Genomic DNA, 22,840 nt, shown 5'->3' with positions numbered 1-22,840 from the left:
ATACGAGCACTACGTTATTGGTCGTCTACTCTTATTATTCTCTCTTGGCTCTTGTATATTACACATATGTCCCTATAGCTTACACTTATTTTCCTCAGAATTTGAAACATCTTGCACCATTTCGCGTCGTCGGACGCTTTTCCCAAGTCGACAAATCATATGAACGAGTCTTGATTGTTTTTTTCAGTCTTGCTTCCATTTTTATCCCCAACTTCAGAACTGCCTCTCTGGTGTCTTTACCTTTCCTGAAGCCACACTGATCGTCATCTAAAACATCCTTAACCTTTTCCAATATTCTGCACATTATTCTTGTCAGAAACTTGGATGCATGAGCTGTTAAGTTGACTGTGCGGTAATTCTCGCAATTGTCAGCTCTTTCTATCTTCGGAATTGTGTGGATGGTGTTTTTCCAAAAGTCTGATGGTATATCGCCAGTCTCATACATTCTAGCCACCAAAGGGAATAATCGTTTTGCTGATACTTCCCCATTAAAACAAAAACATAGATAACTTTCGATTAAATATATCGCATAGGGTCATTCGTTTTATGATGATATATAAAATAATATATCGACGTTTGCAGAACACGATTGTTTTTCACAGTTGAATACGGAGCTGCTTCTTCACCCTCATCCTTGCCTTGTCCAGTTATCCTACGATATATGTATGGTTATTTGAGCTGAAGCAATTCTTAGTGACAGGGGATGGCTGCATTCCATTCCTGACGCCGCCCTTCCTCCCAAGACTGAATTCATGCACCCCACTTGTCTGCCTCTAGAGCAAGCACATATCTGAACATATGAGATCGTTTGCATATCATATAACGGAAACGTGACGAGGGAATCAGACTGACCAGCACAGCGACCTTCGTCGTTAATTCACTGGACGGAAGAGTTAACGCACTCGTCAAACCATGCCAGCACGATTCTGGTCTTGTGACACGGGCAGTTCTCCTGATCAAAGATACCCGTCGGGTAAGACAATGGGAACGGATGCAGGGGGCCCATAATTATGCTCACGTAGGCCGCAGCTGTCGTGGTGCCTCAGTTTCCTGGTCCATGGCAGCTTTAGGTGATTGTCGCCCATTGATGCTGTCGAACTGACTGAGTCTACTTGCCAGACATTATCTTAACACTCAAGATACGTTATATATATTCTCTCTTAATAGGTAAAGTGTTGCTAATTATTTGTATTGCCTTCAGTTTAGCTGTAGTCTCGCTAAATGCATTTGACGCTGTGGTGAGGCTTATAGTTGCTATTTGCAAACAACACACCTGAGTAACAGCAACTATTTTCGGTGGTTGTAGTTTCTCTTTCTGCCACAATTATGTTCGCCACCAAGGATTATTTCGTGAAAACGACTCTCTTTACTACAGACTTTCTTGTCCACGTTCTCACTTCGAGTATCTTTCCTTCGCCTGCTCGCTCGATAAACATATCGACGTAGTTTTACTGCTCATTACTTCCGTTTTTTTCAAATTATACTAAAGGGTCTTTGTACATTTATTGTTTGTATGTGGTTAGTCTTTACACGCTGCCTTTACCTTCACAGTGGTTTGCAAAGTATAGATGTAGGTGTAGAGGAGTCATTTTTACGAATTATGCACATATTTCATTTGAGTTGCTGGTGTTATCATCACTCTGGGCTGTACATAATGGTGCATGGTTATTTAAATCTTGAACTGGGAGAAAATTATGATCAATACATGTAAAAAATGACGCGGGTAGATACATACGGTGTGTTATGTAAACATTCATGTGAAGTTTGACATCCAGAAAGTGAGCCTCATTAGCTTATCAAATGGTACTATTTGGAATTAAACAGGGTGCTCACACAGCCACTTCAGCACAGTTTGTATTTGTGAGCAAAGATAACACAATCGTAACTTTCTGAAAGTAATACCAAGATTCAGCAAGAATTCTATCTTTTAACTCCCTTTTTATTTTATTTGTATTTTCATTTTTTGATTACCGCACTAGATTGGTTCAGTTGAAGTGATGATCATGTTATGGTTCACGAAACGAACGCCGCGCGGGGTAGCCGCGCAGACTAGGCCGTCCTGTCACGGTTCGCGCGGCTTCTCGCGTCTGAGGTTCGAGTCCTCCCTCGGCATGGGGGTGTGTGTTGTCCTTAGCGAAAGTTAGATTAAGTAGTGTGTAAGCTTAGGGACCGATGAGATCAGCAGTTTGGTCCCATGAGATCGTACCACAAATTTCCAAAGAAACGAAACGAACGAATGTTCAAGAGCCCTGTCTCGTGCCTTCTCTGGTGACAAAAAATATTTAATGCAACAGCAGACGGGTTTGCCCAGTCGATGCATTGAATAAAAGAACGTAAATGTATCGAAGTGTCAGCAAAATGTAAGTTCATTTCGATGTATCAATACTACACATAAGTGTACAGTATGCCATCCATCCTTTGTGGTAATAATTGTTTTGTAATACAAAGGTTGTGACGTTACTGTCACATATCGCTACGTAATTCGTGGTTAATTTTATTTAGAGTGAATTGGGCGTATTTGATAGGAGAAAAGCATTGCCTTTTTATAAATGGCAAGGTGCTCTCCCGGTATGGTTTCTGGATCCCTTTGTCGGCAGGAGGCAGTCAGTGAATCTCATTAGGAAAGCGAAGGTCCGCTGGAAGCTGGGCACTTTTCACGGAAGTAAGGTTATGGCGTTCTCTATGCTTTTGTCGACAGTGCCGGCTTCTCTCCTAGCCCTGAGTAGAAGGCGCCGTGCAGTCACTACCAACCCCAGAGAATAGTTGAGCACGACATTTTTGCTTATTCGGTTCAGTCGTCAAAGAACGAGACATTTATACACCACCCGACCACAGTGGGGGTCCGTTGCTTTCACATAGCAGAGCCGCCTCTATCTCTAAAGAAGCAAAGATCTACGACCCCACGACAGAACACTGCACACCATACAATAGCTTTAGTAGTGCGTAATGAACGCTGGTGAGGCGTAGTAGGATTTGCTTGGTCCTACTAACGCATGTTCTGCTAATTCATGTATCTACTTAGGTGAAAAAAGGGCTTCATTTGACATCCAAAAGTTTTCAGTGAAGACAGCACTTCATTGATTTTAGCCAACAGGTCCTCATAAAATTATACACGCAATATAGAATAATTAGGCTGCTTAGCCCTTAGCGGCAATCTTTAAATTTTAGTTAGAAATGACAGTAAAACTTTTACGTAGAATGTTTTATTATGTAACGTGGCCTTTTTTGCGTTAAAATTGTATGACGAGAGCTGTTATGCTCAACTTCTTACGTGTGTAATATAAAATCTGATGAAGACTCCCTTAGTTTAGGAGTTGAAACCATGGTCAATTCGACTATAAAATCTATTGCAACCAGTGGGCTGTCTTTACTATAAAAAATATTTTCACGGTTGCTGCACACAGCTATGTTTAAAGTTGTCAATCGACAGAATTTTTCGAGCACAAACAAATGCAGGCTGAATTTTTATACGTAAAGCTCAGCTGCCCATAAACACCACATCGCACTGAAGACTTCGTGGCAGAGTTACATGATGTGTGAAACAGTGGAATAAAAGTTTTTAAACACTAACGTGATTTCCAATCAAAGTTCTAGAATGTCTGATTAAAGTCATCTTCATGTCTGCTTGTACGATTCAATAAAGTTTCTTCCTGTTCCACCCGCTAATCGAATATGGGGGCTTGTTCACCTCTGTAGGAGATACATTAGTCTACTTTTATCTTCATGGTCACTGCGGGATAAACTTCCTGAGGGCTGAAAAACTTGTGCAGTTGCCAGCCTGAAAGATGGTCGTTGGAATTTAGTAGTGTGTTTTTCGCAAGAAATACCTCTTTCTTCTATTGCTTGCCAGGAGCGCGGGGTTATCTGTCGTGGTGAGCTTTGCACCTCTCGCTCTCACTTCATACGTGGCAATGCCACAGCAGATGGTAATACGGCTATCACGCTTCGCGTCAGTGTCACCTCGTAACAGCTCGAAAAAATAGGATATATTAGCGTCAGAGAGGTTCAACTGTTTAAATTGTTAAGGTACACGACAAATATTTTTAGAGTCCATATTTCCATCAGTAAAATCAACGATATAATTTTCTTGTAGCTATCTGTAAATAACGTTTCTCTAAGGCCTAGTTCTAGGTGTAATACTTTCCTTCGGGAAAACAGACCTTGGTGCTGTAATTACCATGCAGCGAAGCAGGTTTTTCTAGCACGCTCATTGGCCGCCGTTCTGCTGATTACTTAGGAGGCACTATTCCAAGCTGAACCTGTATTCAGAAGTCTACCGCAAACGCGAAAAAATGTAAAATCGTGACCAAGTACAGTTGGATATGAGAATCGCTGCTTAGCCTCAACAGAATTACGGTTAAAGAATTTTTTCTTCTTGCAGGTCCGCCATCTTCCTCTTTCCCGTCGCCGACGTTTACTTCAAGGTATGTACAATAATTTGTTAACAAACTTCCTGGAAAAAATAACAATTTATAGCGTCTGAATATGTTACTGTTGCAGAACCTGAGAATCACTCTAGTACAGGATTACGTGCAATCGAATATGAGATACAATTTAGTTCATGTTACTAAAGTGATAATGTGCGTCTACAGTTTTTTCTCGTTTTGTTCACGAATTACATTAATTACAAGTTATAATTTAAACCATCTTTGCATCATGATTGTCACATGTCTTTTATTCGCCTCTGAATGTATGATTGAATACTACTTTAGTATTAATTTTGACTTGTAATGTGTTTTTATTATTGGGAAGAGAGACAGATAAAAATGCAGACGGAATTATAGGAGGAACTGCCTGTAATCCATAGCTGTTGCTACACGAAAAATGTTACTGATGATTCCACGACATTGGTGAAACACATTTGCTTAGACGAAAACGATTATTGTAATAAGAGCGGAAAATATTTGTAGTATATTGTCGGTAACTCCAGAAAAACAGAAGAGAAGGAAGAAAAGCAGTAATTTGGAATGACATAATCGTGAATACAATGGTTTCTCCAAATAAGATTGCAATTGCTTGCGACGAGAGATTTATAGGAAGAGATAACTATAGTATTTGGCACTTAGGTATGCGAACTTACGAAGAAAGCGATTGCGTCAGCGCTAAAATAACGAATTTCACTACAGTGCGCACAACAAGAGCAAAAATTATGTTTTCCGTCCCCCTATAGATGTTTTTCATTTGTCCGTCACTACTACAACTAAAGAAGTGCGGAACAAGCTAAAGCACTTCTACATAGATTCTGGCCTGTTTCAACGAATGTAATTACAGAAGACACTGCCGACAAGCAGTCACGAAAATTGTTCGTCAGTAGAAAACTACGTGTCAAAGATAAGTTTAACTCACAAGAATAAAGCGGCTTGAACTCTGAAGGAGAATGGATTGGGTGTGGTCTACTTTCAGGGCTCTCAGACAAATATAAACGCATGATTACGAGCTTAGCAAATTCAAACTGGCCAGGCACGGGAGACGCCTCAAAAAAATAAATTTCTCCACTGACATAAGCATATGCGACTCAGATTGTCTTTTGTCGGGAAGTTGTTCAAGTTCTTGTTTGTGAGCGGAATCAGTGGATATCAGTCGGAGTCGCGCCAGATAGATGGCTGGTCCAGTCTGCTCTGGATGCAACGATGTGCGCGATGACTGCCATTTGCAAATGCTACACATTGCCTACACACTGCGTGGAAGCCACGCGATGACTGCTGCTGCCGTATGAGCGCGCGCGCGCCCGACACACACACACACACACACACACACACACACACACACACACACACACACACACTGATCGCTGCTAGGTAATGAAATGCACACATCTGAGTAGAGATCTGTCAGCTTTCTGTTTGTCTCAGTCAACAGTTAATGGGGACAGTACAAGGCGCCACACCTTCGAAATGATTGCCATTGTATCCATCATCCGTCCTCCTCATTTCCGAAGACAAAAAGCTCCGATAAGAGAATGGCAGAAGTGCCGCAGTAACCTTCGATTACCCATACATCAGCAAGTGCAATCTCCAGAAATCAGCGAGACTGAAATCCAGAAACTCACCATGGAAACTTGGTAATAACCTCATCGAACTGCTGATCAGACATGGCGTGAAGAAGGGATCTCTTCAAATCCCACCTGCCTAGGTTTACTTAAAAATCAATGCAGAGCTCGGTCTGTTAACAACTTACCAAGAAAGGAATGGCTATCATTAAAAAGAATTAGAACACATCACGGAAAATGTAAATTCCAGTTTCACAAGTGGGGAAATGCTGAAAAAACATTCTGCGACAGTGGCAATGTGCCACAAACCATCCACAGATACGGAGGGTCCAACAAGAAGATTTGAATGAACAATGCAAAATGTACACAGTGCTACCTACGATGATACGAATCGGCAGCAAACAATGGACCGTGCCTTTTTAACTAACCAAAATGTTACCTACAATGTGATCTGTAAATATTGTATGTAAGCTTTTGTTAAGATATGCATATTTCGAATGTGCTCTTATTTTGCCTCAGGAAATATGGGTGATATGTCACCGACTCTTCTACGACGCTGGGCGGCAAAGAGTAGACTTTTGCGTCATGTTTATGCATTCTGTGTTCCGTATTATCCAGTCATCTGCTCCGTTAGAAAGGGGGACCTTGCAGAATTAAAGTTCCTGGCTCCCTTCTAAAATATCTTTCTCTGCTTACAAACACGCGTTATTTAGGTGTTCTTGTTGAAAATGTGGTGGGGTAGGCAGTTTGCAGCACATCTGGTTGGTAGACCTAGCAACTAGGGCGAAATCTCGTCGTCCCAGGGCTGGCAAATATTCAAGGACGCCCAGCGTCGCTGCGAAGCGTCAGAGAACATTTTATCTCTTAGAAAGTTTTCCCCGCGATGTGATGTATTGTAACCTCCCCATCACTTATCGACCTTAATGACAGTGAAAAATTAAACCGCGTGTACCTAATGGAAATTTGGGAAAAGCAGTCGTCACCGAAGTTGATTTGTCGGTAAAGAGGGAGGAAAGGGTTACATCTAAATGAAAGGAAAAATGCTAATGAACCTGGTGGAAATTAATTTTGAAAAGGGGTAAAGTTAATAAAGAAAGTAAATGTGCTGCCGTTACGTTAGCAATTAACTAGCGGTAATCAGATATTTGAGATTTGGGGGAAATTACGGCCGCCAGTCCTAAGGACAATTACTATAGTAACTGAAAATGAAAGGTTATTAAACATATAATTAGCACTAGAAGCGTGGCAACTGAAGGTTGGCACGTGTAGTGTGAAAACTGAAAGTTTGTCAGAAGTAATAAATTTTGCTACACTCTGACTTAATTTAGCAAAAGAATTAATAAAACCGGAAAATTGAAAGTTAATTTAGTGACTGAAATTAATAGGGAGCTTTGTTTCTGAAGCACATCGAAATTCAGTAAAATACGGTTAGTCTTGGACTACCTCAACAATAATTTCAAAAGCTACTTAAATCTACGCAATTTAGAAATAAGAGATTTAACTTTGAACTTGAATTAAATGATTCTGAACAATTGACAATAGTAAAATTTAGTACGTACCAAGCTGAGCTGCAGTCACAGGTAAGCTAAAATACAGTAACAAAACTCGCACTCTTAATTTTGCTTGTGTAATCTAAATATTGTAGCCAGCTATGAACACCATAACTGAACTTTGAAATTAAAGCAGTGAAATCGAATGATGCTGGCGTTTGAATTTCAACGACACTCGGGTTCATTCCGGAAAAGGAAGGGACCCTGCTTGGTAATGCAATTGGGACAATGAACAACAAACGTTCATGCTAAGTTGCTGTAATTTTGTGATGCAACAATTTTAAAATTTTGAAAAGCTGAGGTCTGCCATACAGTTCTAAAACTTTACGTGCTTCCAGTCTTCCTTGTTGGTTGATTGAAGGTTTGGAGCCGTCGATCGAGGAGGTGGCGACAGTCACTCATTGTCGGCCGTCGCTGTTGCAGAAGCTGGATGTTGGCGCGCCTTCTTCTCGACACGGTCACCAGACGAAACGGGCTCTTGATGTGTGCCAGCTAACGCTCCCGTCCGCGACACCGTGTCAGAAACTAACATAGCAAGTGGAGCGCACTTACATGCTGCCAAACCCCGAAAGCGCGGCAACTCGCGGGAGCGTCACACAACACACCTGGTCCACCACCCTCCTCCAGCCAGACTCTCTGTGCTCTGCCCGCGCTCCACGCGGCCGAGTTAACACTACCAAAGATCCTAAATACTTTGGTTCTCCACACGACCTATCGATGTATTCGTTCGATAGCATAGTTTTCCCGAGGCCAGACCCAGCGTATAAATACAAATAATATTCACAAAACAAACCAACATAAATGCATAAATATGTACAGGGCTATTACAAATGATTGAAGCGATTTCATAAATTCACTGTAGCTCCATTCATTGACATATGGTCACGACACACTACAGATACGTAGACAACCTCATAAACTTGTTCGGCTGAAGCCGCACTTCAGGTTTCTGCTGTCAGAGCGCTCGAGAGCGCAGTGAGACAAAATGGCGACAGGAGCCGAGAAAGCGTATGTCGTGCTTGAAATGCACTCACATCAGTCAGTCATAACAGTGCAACGACACTTAAGGACGAAGTTCAACAAAGATCCACCAACTGCTAACTCTATTCGGCGATGGTATGCGCAGTTTAAAGCTTCTGGATGCCTCTGTAAGGGGAAATCAACGGGTCGGCCTACAGTGAGCGAAGAAACGGTTGAACGCGTGCGGGCAAGTTTCACGCGTAGCCCGCGGAAAATTGGCTCATGCCAGAACCGGAGACCGACAGCGCCGACTTCATCTTTCAACAGGATGGTGCTCCACCACACTTCCATCATGATGTTCGGCATTTATTAATCAGGAGATTGGAAAACCGATGGATCGGTCGTGGTGGAGATCATGATCGGCAATTCATGTCATGGCCTCCACGCTCTCCCGACTTAACCCCATGCGATTTCTTTCCGTGGGGTTATGTGAAAGATTCAGTGTTTAAACCACCTCTACCAAGAAACGTGCCAGAACTGCGAGCTCGCGTCAACGATGCTTTCGAACTCATTGATGGGGCATGCTGCGCCGAGTGTGGGAGGAACTTGATTATCGGCTTAATGTTTGCCGAATCACTAAAGGGGCACATATCGAACATTTGTGAATGCCTAAAAAAACTTTTTGAGTTTTTGTATGTGTGTGCAAAGCATTGTGAAAATATCTCAAATACTCGTAATAAAGTTATTGTAGAGCTGTGAAATCGCTTCAATCATTTGTAATAACCCTGAATATATATATATATATATATATATACAAACAGTAAAACAATTACAATATATAAAGAGACAGAAATGTCATATCTTCAGGTGACCAAATAAGGAAAAAAATTTGCAGTGCAATAGATGGAAGTAGGAGGATATGCATTTCCGGCGTTACAGTACCACCCCTAGACAATTGATGCAAATACTTGAAAAATGGCTTTGAGCACTATGGGACTTAACATCTGAGGTCATCAGTCTCCTAAAACTTTGAAGTACTTAAACTAACCAACCTAAGGACATCACACGCATCCATGCCCGAGGCAGGATTCGAACCTGCGACCGTAGCGATCGCGCGGTTCCAGACTGTAGCGCCTAGAACCGCTCGGCCACATCGGCCGGCTCAATTACTTGAAAACATGTGTACATGGTGATTCGTCTGCCCCTACAAATAGGTTTTATGCAACTCGCAATGCTTTCAAAAACCACACACGAGATTTGCATTTCTCTCTCACGCTATATGCTAACAACTAGTCCTAACAAGTTACCGGAACTTTTAGTAGGAAATTTAATGTAATTGTATTTTTTACTGGGAGACATTATCGCTGGAAATCACGGTTTTCGATTTATTGCAGAAAGACGCTTTTGACGGTCACTTTTGTACGTTTTCTTGGATAATTCGAAAAGGACGCTAGTGCAATCGTATCAGAGTACATAATTTAGCTACATTAAATTTTCTATAAAACGGTCTGTAGGACTAAGGGTTTGTGCACAGCGAGCGAGAGGAAACGAAAATACTGTTGTGGTATTTGAAGACATTGCAGTGTACAAAAAAACCAGCTGAATCAACCTGTATAATGTTAACACACAAAAAATTGTCCTTCCAATTGTTATTAATTATTAATGGAATGGGTATAATGGTTTTAGATCCTAGTTTGTAAAGGAGAAACGTAAACTCATTTGGTTTAAAGTTCAAAGTAAAGTAGCAATTTACAATGTAAAGAAAATTAACAATCAATATAGGTGCTGTCGACAGTAGATCCCTTTTTGTCGAGCAGAGGAAGATATAAAGTGCCTACGTTGCACTCCTGTGGTTGGCACACAACATCAAATTATTTTTACCGATTGTCAATGCGGTACTGAAGTACATTACTTTAATTGGTCCATCTGATTACCATTGCTTGCACATTAATGTGCTGTTTCTAATTAACAAACTAAAGTTAGCTAACCAAACTGCGCAACAAGACAAATCAATCAAGGTCTAAATGATATGAGAAACGCTTCCCTTAGCAAAAAGTACACTGCAGTAAAGATAGATAGGCTTAGACACGGAGAAAATGCGGACTCTATAGCAATGAAATAAGTGTTGTAAGATGACCATCTCCTCAGATTCATCTTATTTTTATTAAAACAGATGTGATTAATATTTAACATAAAATTAATATGTGAATTTGGTCCCGGGGTATCTGTTCTCTTGATAAAATTCTTTGATTGCAATAGAATCATGAATCGCTCAGAAAAGTAAAAGTTTTATGGTCGTCAGATTATCGTGTGAGAAAGGCAGTTTTTGCTATTGTGGATCCATGCGTGAAGTCCAAGAGATCTGAACTGATAGGGAAGTGGAGACGCCGTGCTAAGGGCACGTCATCGGGGCTGTTGGAAGGCGGCGATAAAGACAAAGGGACGGAAGAAAGAAAAAGAAAGAAAGATAGAAACAGAGAGAGAGAGAGAGAGAGAGAGAGAGAGAGAGAGAGAGAGAGAGAGAGAAGAGAGGGGGGGGGGGGCTGCAGAGGCGACAGACAATGGGGTGCGGATGCGATCGAGGCTGTTTGACAAACTTTTTTTTTTCTTTTGAATCATCAGTCATCTGACTGGTTTGATGCAGCCCACCACGTATTCCTCTAGTACCATGGAAGTTATTCCCTGATGTCTTAACTGACATCATCCTGTCCCTGCTTCTTGTCAATGTTTTCCATACATTCCTTTCCTCACCGATTCTCTAGAGAACTATCTCATTCCTTACCTTATAGTCCTCGTGATTTTCAACATCCTTCTGTAGCATCACGTCTCAAATGCTTCGCTTTTCTTCTGCTCCGGTTTTCCAACAGTCCATGTTTCACTGCCATACAATACTGTGCTCCAGACGTACATTCTCCGATATTTCTTCCTGAAATTAAGGCCTATCTTTGATACTAGTAGATTCTCTTGGACAGAAATGTCTTATTTCCAGCCGGCCGGTGTGGCCGAGCAGTTCTAGGCGCTTCAGTCTGGAACCGCGCGACCGCTACGGTCGCAGGTTCGAATCCTTCCTCCGGCATGGATGTGTGTGATGTCCTTAGGTTAGTTAGGTTTAAATAGTTCTAAGTTCTAGGGGACGGATGACCTCAGCAGTAAAGTCCCATAGTGCTCAGAGCCATTTGTCTTATTTCCAGTGCTAGTCTCATTATTATTTTCTCCATGTTCGGTTCGCTATAGGTTACTTTATTGCTAATTCTGATACAAAATTTCTCGTTGTTCTCATTTCTGTTACTTCTAATTAATTCCGTCTTTCTTTGATTTACTCTCAATCCATATTTCGTACTTATTTGACAGCTCGTTCCATTTAGCAGATCTTGTAATTCTTCTTCGGTTACTACTGGGAATACAATGTCATCAGCGAATCTTATCACTGACATCGTTTCACGTTGCATTTTAATTCCACGCTTGAACTTTTCTTTTATTTCCTTCATTCTCTCTTCGATATACAGATTGTAGGGACGAAAGCCTGCGTCCCTGTAATACACCCTTTTTAATCCGAGCACTTCGTACTTGGTCTTCTACTCTTATTATTCCTTCTTGTTTCTTGTACATAGTATAGGCTTATATTACCCATCTTACCCCTATTTTTCTCGTAATTTCGAATATTTTCCACCATTTTCCATTATCGACTTGTTTTTCCAGGTCGACAAATCCTATGAACGTTTCTTGATTCTTTTTAGTCTTGCTTTCATTATCAACAGCAATGTTAGAATTGCCTATCTGGTGCCTACACCTTTCCTAAAGCCAAACCGATCGTCGTTAAACACGTTCTCAATTCTCTTTTCTATTCGTCTGTATATTATTCTTGTCAGCAACTTGGATGCATGTGCTGTTAAGCTGATCGTTCGATAATACTCGCATTTGTTAGCTCTCGTAGCCTTTCGAATTGTGTGGATGATATATTTCCGAAAGTCAGATGGTATATCACCAGACTCGTATATTCTACACACCAACGTGAATAGTCGTTTTGTTGGCACTTCCCCCAATAATCTTAGAAATTCTGATGGAATGTCATCTATCCCTTACGCCTTATTTGATTGTATGTCTTCCAAAGCTCTTTAAAATTCTGATTCTAATACTAGATTCCTTATCTCTTCGACAACGACTCCTGTTTTTTCTTTTATCAAGTCGTGTCCTCCTCCCCATAGAGGCCCTTAATGTGTTCTCTCCACTTATCTGTTCTGTCCTTTGCATTTAACAGTGGTATTGCCACTGCACTCTTAACGTTGGAGCTCTAGCTTTGTTTAGGCAGAGGAGGATTTGACTTCTCTGTATACTGAGCCAGTCTTTCCGACTCATCTGGTTTTCGATTTCTTCACATTTCTCATTCCTAAGTAACTTGTATTTCTGTATTCCTGAAATTCCCTCAACATTTTAATTTTTTTAAATTTTTTACTTCCTTCTTTCTTCGATCAACTGAACGATTTCCGCTGTTATCCGTGGTTTCTTCACAGTTGCGTTCTTTTGTGCAGACAGTTTTCTTTCCAACTTCTGTGACTAAACTTTTTAGAGATGCCCATTCCTCTTAAAGTGAACTGCTTATGAGTTGTGCCTTATCGCAGTAAATATAGCCTCAGCCTCGAAAACATTAACAATTGTGAAACTCATGCTGATGGTGCACAAGGTAACGTTGTTCACAAAGATGGTGCAGTTATATATTAACGGTTGGAGCCGAGAATATGTGATTAATAATAATAGTGATGATTGGTTGCTTAAAACGAATACTATCATGGGATTCTTATTTAGTATCATCATTTACCACGAATATCACGACAAAAATTTAAAGTGGCGTCACCATCATGGGAGCGACGCACATGATGATGATGACGATGATGATGTTTGGTTTGCCCAATCTTTTTTTTTTTTTTCATCAGCCTACTAACTGGTTTGATGCGGCCCGCCACGAATTCCTTTCCTGTGCTACCCTCTTCATCTCAGAGTAACACTTGCAACCTACGTCCTCAATTTTTGCTTAACGTATTCCAATCTCTGTCTTCCTCTACAGTTTTTGCCCTCTACAGCTCCCTCTAGTATCATGGAAGTCATTCCCTCATGTCTTAGCAGATGACCTATCATCCTGTCCCTTCTCCTTATCAGTGTTTTCCACATATTCCTTTCCTCTCCGATTCTGCGTAGAACCTCCTCATTCCTTACCTTATCAGTCCACCTAATTTTCAACATCACAAATGCTTCGATTCTCTTCTGTTCCGGTTTTCCCACAGTCCATGTTTCACTACCGTACAATGCTGTACTCCAGACATACATCCACAGAAATTTCTTCCTCAAATTAAGGCCGGTATTTGATATTAGTAGACTTCTCTTGGCCAGAAATGCCTTTTTTGCCATAGCGAGTCTGCTTTTGATGTCCTCCTTGCTCCGTCCGTCATTTGTTATTCTACTGCCTAGGTAGCAGAATTCCTTAACTTCATTGACTTCGTGACCATCAATCCCGATGTTAAGTTTCTCGCTGTTCTCATTTCTACTACTTCTCATTAACTTCGTCTTTCTCCGATTTACTCTGAAACCATACTGTGTACTTATTAGACTGTTCATTCCGTTCAGCAGATCATTTAATTCTTCTTAACTTTCACTCAGGATAGCAATGTCATCAGCGAATCGTATCATTGATATCCTTTCACCTTGTATTTTAATTCCACTCCTGAACCTTTCTTTTATTTCCATCATTGCTTCCTCGATGTACAGATTGAAGAGTAGGGGCGAAAGGCTACAGCCTTGTCTTACACCCTTCTTAATACGAGCACTTCGTTCTTGATCGTCCACTCTTATTATTCCCTCTTGGTTGTTGTACATATTGTATATGACCCGTCTCTCCCTATAGCTTACCCCTACTTTTTTCAGAATCTCGAACAGCTTGCACCATTTTATATTGTCGAACGCTTTTTCCAGGTCGACAAATCCTATGAAAGTGTCTAGATTTTTCTATAGCGTTGCTTCCATTATTAGCCGTAACGTCAGAATTGCCTCTCTCGTCCCTTTACTTTTCCTAAAGCCAAACTGATCGTCGCCTAGCACATTCTCAATTTTCTTTTCCATTCTTCTGTATATTATTCTTGTAAGCAGCTTCGATGCATGAGCTGTTAAGCTGATTGTACGATAATTCTCCCACTTGTCAGCTCTTGCCGTCTTCGGAATTGTGTGGATGATGCTTTTCCGAAAGTCAGATGGTATATCACCAGACTCGTATATTCTACACACCAACGTGAATAGTCGTTTTGTTGCCCAATCTTTACTCAGTTAAATCTGGCCACTTTCATGAATGATGATGAAATGATGAAGACAACACAAAATGAACCAGTTTCCGGGGGGAGAAAATCTCCAACCCAGCTGGGAATCTATCCCGGGACCCCGTGATCCAGAGGCAGCAACGCTGGCCACCAGACCACGAGCTGCGGATGAGGCACTTGCTTAGAGTTAGAGTTCGCCCTCATGATGCGGGATAAGACAGAGCACGTTATTGGCATGGTCCGGGAACAATCACTGCAGTTGTAGAGGATAGGTTATTACATACTTTGAACATGAGGCACTGGGATGCCGTATTCGAGAATAAACAGTGCTTGCCGCATATTCCTTTACTAATATTATGTCGTCGTATTGTAACAAATTAAAATTGTTATGTAACAAACGGTTGAATGACACTGAAATGGCTATAAAAGTAGGAAATAGTTTTTAATAAAACGAAATATTCGATAGTATGCAGTTGATTTACGCTCCAGAATTTAAAGAAAGACATAAAGAAATAAACAACTCATGTTTTTCACAGTCAGCTTTTCATTCAGTAACTTCAATCGAATTATACTGTAAAGATGTTCAGCAGTATACAAACAGGTGAGCTAAATCCTTTGGTCACGAACTCGTGTTGGACAACTAAATTTCAGTCTTTTTTTTTTTTACACAAATTAAAATAACGCCCAGTGAATAACGGATGATTTGACAAAATAGCAATAACAGTATTCATGATACACATATTGTTCCATAAAGAAAGATAATGGACTGATGGAAACAGAAAAAAAGCGAATAATTAAATAGCTACGGGAAGTGAGAATAGGAGCTGGAGGAAGAGGAAAGTTCGGGTTTAATGTCCCGTTAACGAAAATAATTGTAGTCACGAACAATGGCGGTCGAGTTTAGGCTAGGTCTGCGCGTCAGCATCACGCATTCTGGGGCAACCATTGAGCGTTCAGTACTGTTGTCAGCCTGCTGCTGTAAATGTCGTTAGGCAATTTTTATTCCATTCGTCACGTGTTGTCACGGCTGGTGGGGACGGTAAGTGACAAATTCTGCATAACCAAGCGAGATAAGTAATTTGCAATAGACAGGTTTGCTTCAAGCGCAGATCACTTGTGTGCGCCTACCGCAACCGTCACAGTCCCAATCCGTTTCTTGAGCTGCGCGAACCACCATCGTTCGTGGACCGGAGTGCAGATAATGAAAAACTGTCCACAAACAAAGATAGGAAAGTAATGATAAAGGAAATCAGCCATGTCCTCTTTAAAGGAATCATCTCGGTGTATGCTGTAAGTAGTTTAGGGAAAACCAGTTAAGAGCAGATGGGGATCTGAATTCCGCTCATCCGGAATGCGGATCCAGTACCTCAAGCAGTGCAGTGCCTCACTCGGTAAAAGACGGAAGTGACTTTACGTTGTACTGTAATGGCTAAAACCGAAATAAATGAGATTATCAGATACATTCATTAAAGGAATCCATCTGCATTCATTACCAAAACCGAAATAAATGAGATTATCAGATACATTCATTAAAGGAATCCATCTGCATTCATTACCAAAGTTTATAAAAGATGAAGAGGCCATATTGTCGAGATGTCACTTGGACAAATTAAGAGAAAATCTCATTAAAATTGTGATTAACAATGGTCAGAGAGAAGGCTATATTTTTATTAAAGATATACTTACAGTTACAAAAATTCTAAAGTTTTTGATCGTCACGACAACAGAAACTAATACTAATTATATGTTGATAGAAAACTTTCACCAAGGGCGAGGATGTAGTATCGAATATCGTCCTGTCAGTTTTAATGTGTCACATGCGATCATTGCTGTAATCATTGTGCTTAAAATAAAGGTACTAATCCTTAAAAATACCGATAACGTCTTTTTTAATGTTGCAGACCATCGTAGCAGCATTAGTAACGCAAAACGTGTATTCCATTGCACCGCCACGAGTAGTGACATTTAATTAAATCGGACACATGTTGGGCGTATTCCTGCAACATTCACTTCCAGTGTGCTTCAGCACGACTTAATTGCTACGGACGATTGGAGGACGTTGTTGAGCGACCTTGCCTTACAGTCACGCACTCACTAGTGAGCTTCGATTGCAGTGTAAAATCACGCATTGCTGCCTTAGCCGGAATACTTCACTACTGTGTTTCTTCCACCTGTGTATGACATGTCAAGTCTGCCAGCGATTCATGTTGAGTGTAATGAATATGTGTTTGCAGTCCCTCGCTGTATTTGTTACGTAAAGTATACCAGCTGCTTGTCGGATTACTGCGCATCACGAGACTCGACGGAGAGTATGTGAGAATGTGAGTGTGAAATCTTATGGGACTTAACTGCCAAGGTCATCAGTCCCTCACGGCGGAGAGCCTGACAGTTTGTAATATTGGGCCGTTTTACTCCCAAGTGGAGTGTCAACGCACAAGCCTTTGTTATTGGCTTCTTCTAGGGACGGATGATTGTTTCCAGTCTTTACGGAGTTCTACATATTGTACAATGAAAATAATTACTTATCTTAATAGCTAACTGAGACAATAAGATTAATGTAACTCAAAACCAAATTACATCTACATACAAGTTAAAAACAAAATTACAAAAACACACATAGTCTACACTCTAGATTATTGTTTAACAGTAAATCTCAAAGTACGAACTATTACATTAAAAAAGTGTTATATGAACAGAGTAATAAAATAATGTTGTTATTGTATTTGTAGTCTTCAGTCCGAAGACTGATTCGATGCAGCTCTCCACTCAAGCCTGTCCTGTAGAATCCTTTTCAGCTCTGCATAATTACTGCAATGTACATCTGTTTGAACCTGATTACTGTAGTGAAGCCTTGTGCTCCCTGCACGATTTTTACGCCCCACAGGTCGCAGGTTCGAATCCTGCCTCGGGCCTGGGTGTGTGTGATCTCCTTAGGTTAGTTAGGTTTCAGTAGTTCTAAGTTTTAGGGGACTGATGACCACAGATGTTAAGTCCCGTAGTGCTCAGAGCCATTTGAGCCATTTTTTTACGCCATACACTTCCTTCTGTTACGAAATTTACGATTCCTTGATGCCCCAGGACATTTTCTATCAAGTGATCCGTTCTTTTAGTAAATTTGTGCCATAATTAGTTTCCCTAATTCTGGTCAATACCTCTTTATTTTTTATTCGATCTATCTATTGCAGTCTCCTGTGGCACCATATTTCAAATGTCTGTTGATTCACACGAAGTGCTCATGTGGCCTGAAGATGGCATATTGAAATGACAAAACTAGTTGTCAAAATATAATAAAATAAAATAACTTCTAAAGAGATACGGCTGTGTGGCGATTTTACTTCGTAAATATTTCAAATGCTTCTATTCTCTTCTTGTTTAAACTGATGAATTGTTTATTGCGTACCTTTCGCTTCGCCACAAGGTTACACTCAAGACACACACCTTCAAAATGTTCTTCCTACACTTAAAATTATATTCGATGTTACCAAATTTCTGTTGGTCATAAACAGTTGTTGCTATTTGGTCCGCAATTTACTGTCTCTTCTACTTAGACCGTCAGCTGTTTTCCTGCGCAAATAATAAAACTAATCTACTACGATCAGTGTCTCATGTCTTAATCTAATTCCCTTAGCATCGCGTGATTTAATTCGATTAGATTCCATTACTCATGTTTTATTTCTGCTGAGATTCATCTTTTCAAGACACTACCCATTCTGCTAAACTGATCTTTAAAGTCATTTACCGTTTCTGGCGGAATTATATCGTTGGCAAACCTCAAGCATTTTATTTCTTCTCCCTGAATTTTAATTTTGTAAAAAATATTCCCCTCCCTGTATTTTATCTCTGCCAACTTCAGAATTTCAAAGAGTGTATTCCAATCTAAATTGTGAAAAGCTTTCTCTGAATTTACAAATGGTTGAAATGAGTCTAAGCACAATGGGACTTAACATCTGAGGTCGTCAGTCCGCTAGACTTAGAACTAATTAAACATAACTAACCTAAAGACATCACATACATCCATGCCCGAGGCAGGATTCGAACTTGCGACCGTAGCAGCCGCTTGGTTCCGGACTGAAGCGCCTAGAACGCTCGATCACAGCGGCCGGCTAATTTACAAATGCCGTAAATGTAATTTCGTCTTTTTCCAGTCTTTGTTCTAAGATAAGTGGTAAGCTTAATATTTCTTTTCCTGTTCCTGCTTTTTCCGGAATCCAAACTGAACTTCCCAGAAACCGGCTTCTTTCCATTGTTTTGTGAACGATTCGTGTCAGCACTTAGCAACCATGACTTATTGAACATAGTTCTGTAATACATCTGTCAAAATCTGCGTTCTTTGGAGTTGGATTTATTACATTCGTCTTGATGTCTTACGGTATTTCGCCTATCTCCTATGCCTTGGAAAATTAGATGTCCAGAATTATTATTCGGAGAAGCCTTGACCCGCTGAAAAGAAAGATCTCTGCATGCCATGGCGTCGTCTCACTTATGTTGTGTTGGTGGTATCACAGAAGAAGGCATTTCATGGCTTCGGACCGAGTGTACAGTGCAAGTTCTTTGACTGTTGAAGTAACTATACGGACAAATTACTAGTTCACACTACAGCTGACAAGTCCTGTTGGTGTGCAGGCCCTTCCAGTGTAGTTCGAACATAGTGTAGCTGGAGATTAGAATAGTTTCAACTGACATTCAGTTGCAGTAATGTCTTTTATCTACTGAAAACGGAGAAATTATTTCCGACTCAGAAACTGTATACATGGTTACTGTTGACAGTATTCGCAGTTCGGTGCAGTCGCAATCACACGTGATACCCAGCGGCGCCCCAGAGCAAACTTCCGGTATGATGCTGGACAATGAACCCTGGGAGGTGACGTTCGCAACTATTGCGTCTCGCGCGTACTCAGACGTTACTGCATTCCAGAACTGAAGGACGGTTTGCTAGAACATCGAGGTCTATACTGATAAGCCCACTGTAGCAGCAAGAATCTTCAGTTATGTTTCATCTCTCATTTGTATCAGCTTTCAGAGATTTATAATTTCTTGTTTTCACACTGTACCTGCTTCGCTTTCATTTAATGCTCTGCCCCAAACGTAATATTTAATACTTCTTCAGTGCAGGATAAACTTCGAGACACTAGCATATTGGATTTGTTTAAGAACTCGTTCTGAAGCACGACTACTCTGATTCTGTGCACAAATTAGGTCATACCAACAGTTCGTGTAACAAATGAGCAGGAGTTAGTGGCTCAAATGGCTCTGAGCACTATGGGACTTAACTTCTAAGGTCATCAGTCCCCTAGAACTTAGAACTACTTAAACGTAACTAACCTAAGGACATCACACACATCCATGCCCGAGGCAGGATTCGAACCTGCGACCGCAGCCGCCGCGCGGTTCCAGACTGTAGCGCCTTTAACCGTTTGGCCACCACGGCCGGCAGCAGGAGTTAGTAAACAGGATAGAATGACAGAAATTTTCGGGAGGGATTATTGATGACAAATAGAACTGGAAGAAGCATATCACTGAGTTGCTGAAAGTATTTAGTTCAACTAATATTGTTCTTTGTATAATCGCTAATCTTGGAAACACGCGTATTACTCTCCTAATATATTTCGCTTATTTACAGTCAAAAAATATTTTAAGGAATAATTTTCTGGAGTAACTCACCACTTAGAAAGTAACTACTGATTGCACAAAAGAATGTAGTAATAGTAATATATTGCGTTCATCTGTAGTTATTAGCCCATTTGCCCAATAACATAAAATGTCTGACACTCAGTAAAGCAAGTTTTAAATCTGAAGCAAAATCATTTTTTCTGGACGTCTACTTCGATCCCAACGCCGTATCTTTTATCTAGAAACTGGTAGAATGGAATGTCTTACTAATTCTCTCACTTACATTACCTGTCTACACTCGCCTGGTTTTTCTCTTTTATATGAAGATTAATCTCAGGTAGTCATTGAAATTATTGTAGGGATGTTGATACGGTTTTCACTGACCTGTAGAGTGGTTCACGAGAAAGGCTTGTGGATATAATTTATGACAGCTACACCAGACAAATCATCCCGTCTTAAGTACTTACTGCAACCAGTGCGAAGCACAACGCGTCGCTGGTATTATCCAGGGTGTTCCAAAAAGTTTCGAATACTTTGAGAGGTGGTACCAATCATCGAAATAAGAAACATGTCCAACAAACGTGGATCCGCAAACGCATACTTTCCGAGATAAACAAGTGTCTATACGAAGGAAGGACTGCGCGACGCTTGGTTGTGGATATTAACACAGCCGTTGCATTGGCGCTCCGTCAGATGTGTCGGCAGAGTATTATAATGTCTTACTGACGCCACCATTGGGTGATCTGCAGTCAGTTGTGTGGTTCGAATCGTGTTGTAGACTGTTAGTTTTCGTGGTTCAAATGGCTCTGATCACTATGGGACTTAACATCTGAGGTCATCAGTCCCCTAGAACTTAGAACTACTTAAACCTAACTAACTTAAGGACATCACACACATCCATGCCCGAGGCAGGATTCGAACCTGCGACCGTTGCGGTTGCGCGGTTCCAGACTGTAGCGCCTAGCACCGCTCGGCCACTTCGGCCGGCCTATACTTCAAAGAATGCGTCATTCCTTACCCCGGAGGGCACTGTCATGAATGGATGCGACGTTGAACACCCCCTGTAAGTATGTCTTTCTCGGGTGCTGATAACCTCGCTGTTCTGCGCCCCAAACCACTAATCATCATCATCATGTCTTTATCGCAGAAAGCATGCATTTCTGACCCATATTTATTGGACTTACCTCAGGAAGTATGCATATTCGGACCCATCCTTATTGGACTATATATATTGTTTCGATGAGTACTACCACCTCTCGAAGTATTCTTCCAGGACAATATTGCTACATAGTGGTGATGGCTGCCATCACATGATAGTGGCAACATGTCCCCTTGTCAAATATGATGCTGAATTAACTATTTCTCCGAGCGAACATCCGACACGAATATGCTTTATATACACACATCAAAAAAAGTTTTAGAGCACCCCGGTCCCAGAACGCCTGAAGACAGACGTTGACTGTGGATATTATATCACAGACATAGTCGCTTTGGCCAGAGATGTCACTAAATCCACCCAAAGATGTAAACAACCATGCATGAGCAACGCCTATTAGGCGGAGGGGGTCCGACAGCCGATCAGTTCCATTCATTCCACGAGGAAGGAGGTACACGGCTCGTGTTGTCTGTAGTTCAGCCATGCCTAGACGGTCAATACCGCGGTTCGATCGCGTCCGCATTGTTACTTTCTGCCAGGAAGGGCTCTCAACAAGGGAAGTGTCCAGGCTTCTCGGAGTGAACAAAAGTGATGTTCGGACATGGAGAAGATACAGAGAGACAGGAACTGTCGACGACGCGCCTCGCTCAGGCCGCCCAAGGGCTACTACTGCAGTGGATGTCCGCTACCTACGGATTATGGCTCGGAGGAACCCTGACAGCAATGCCACCATGTTGAATAATGCTTTTCGTGCAGCCACAGGACGTCGTGTTACGACTGAAACTGTGCGCAATAAGCTGAATGATGCGCAACTTCACTCCCGACGTCCGTGGCGATGTCCATCTTTGCAACCACGACACCATGCAGAGCGGTACAGATGAGCCCAACAACATTCCGAAGGGATCGCTTAGGACAGGCATCACGTTCTCTTCACCGATGAATGTCGCATATGCCTTCAGCCAGACAATCGTCGGAGTCGTGTTTGTAGCAACCTAGTCTGGCTGAACGCCTTGGACACACTGTCCAGCGAGTGCAGAAAGGTGGATGGTTCGTTGCTGTTTTGGAGTGGCATTATGTGGGGCCATGGTACGCGGCTGGTTGTCATGGAAGGGTGTACGATACGTGAATGCCATCCTTCGACCGCTAGTGCAACCATATCGACAGCATATTGGCGAGGCATTCGTCTTTACGGACAATTCGCGCCCCCATCGTGCACATCTTGTGAATGACTTCCTTCAGGTTAACGCCATCGCTCGACTAGAGTGGCCAGCAT

The 22,840-nt window shown here is 41.4% G+C and overlaps 1 protein-coding gene across 1 annotated transcript in view; it reads left to right on the top strand.

The window, feature by feature from the left end:
• LOC126174894 (tetraspanin-9) overlaps positions 1-22,840 on the top strand; it is a 530,893-nt gene that overhangs the window by 296,280 nt on the left and 211,773 nt on the right. Inside the window, exon 3 of the mRNA XM_049921317.1 lies at positions 4,382-4,424. The gene's annotated coding sequence lies outside the window, so the exon portion shown is untranslated. The remainder of the gene's footprint in view (positions 1-4,381; positions 4,425-22,840) is intronic.

Source organism: Schistocerca cancellata, chromosome 3 (genome assembly GCF_023864275.1).
Source record: "Schistocerca cancellata isolate TAMUIC-IGC-003103 chromosome 3, iqSchCanc2.1, whole genome shotgun sequence".
In the NCBI taxonomy this organism is placed as follows: Eukaryota; Metazoa; Arthropoda; class Insecta; order Orthoptera; family Acrididae; genus Schistocerca; species Schistocerca cancellata.
The sequence above is the reverse complement of the archived record's forward strand: the minus strand, read 5'-3'. Positions and strand labels throughout refer to the sequence as shown.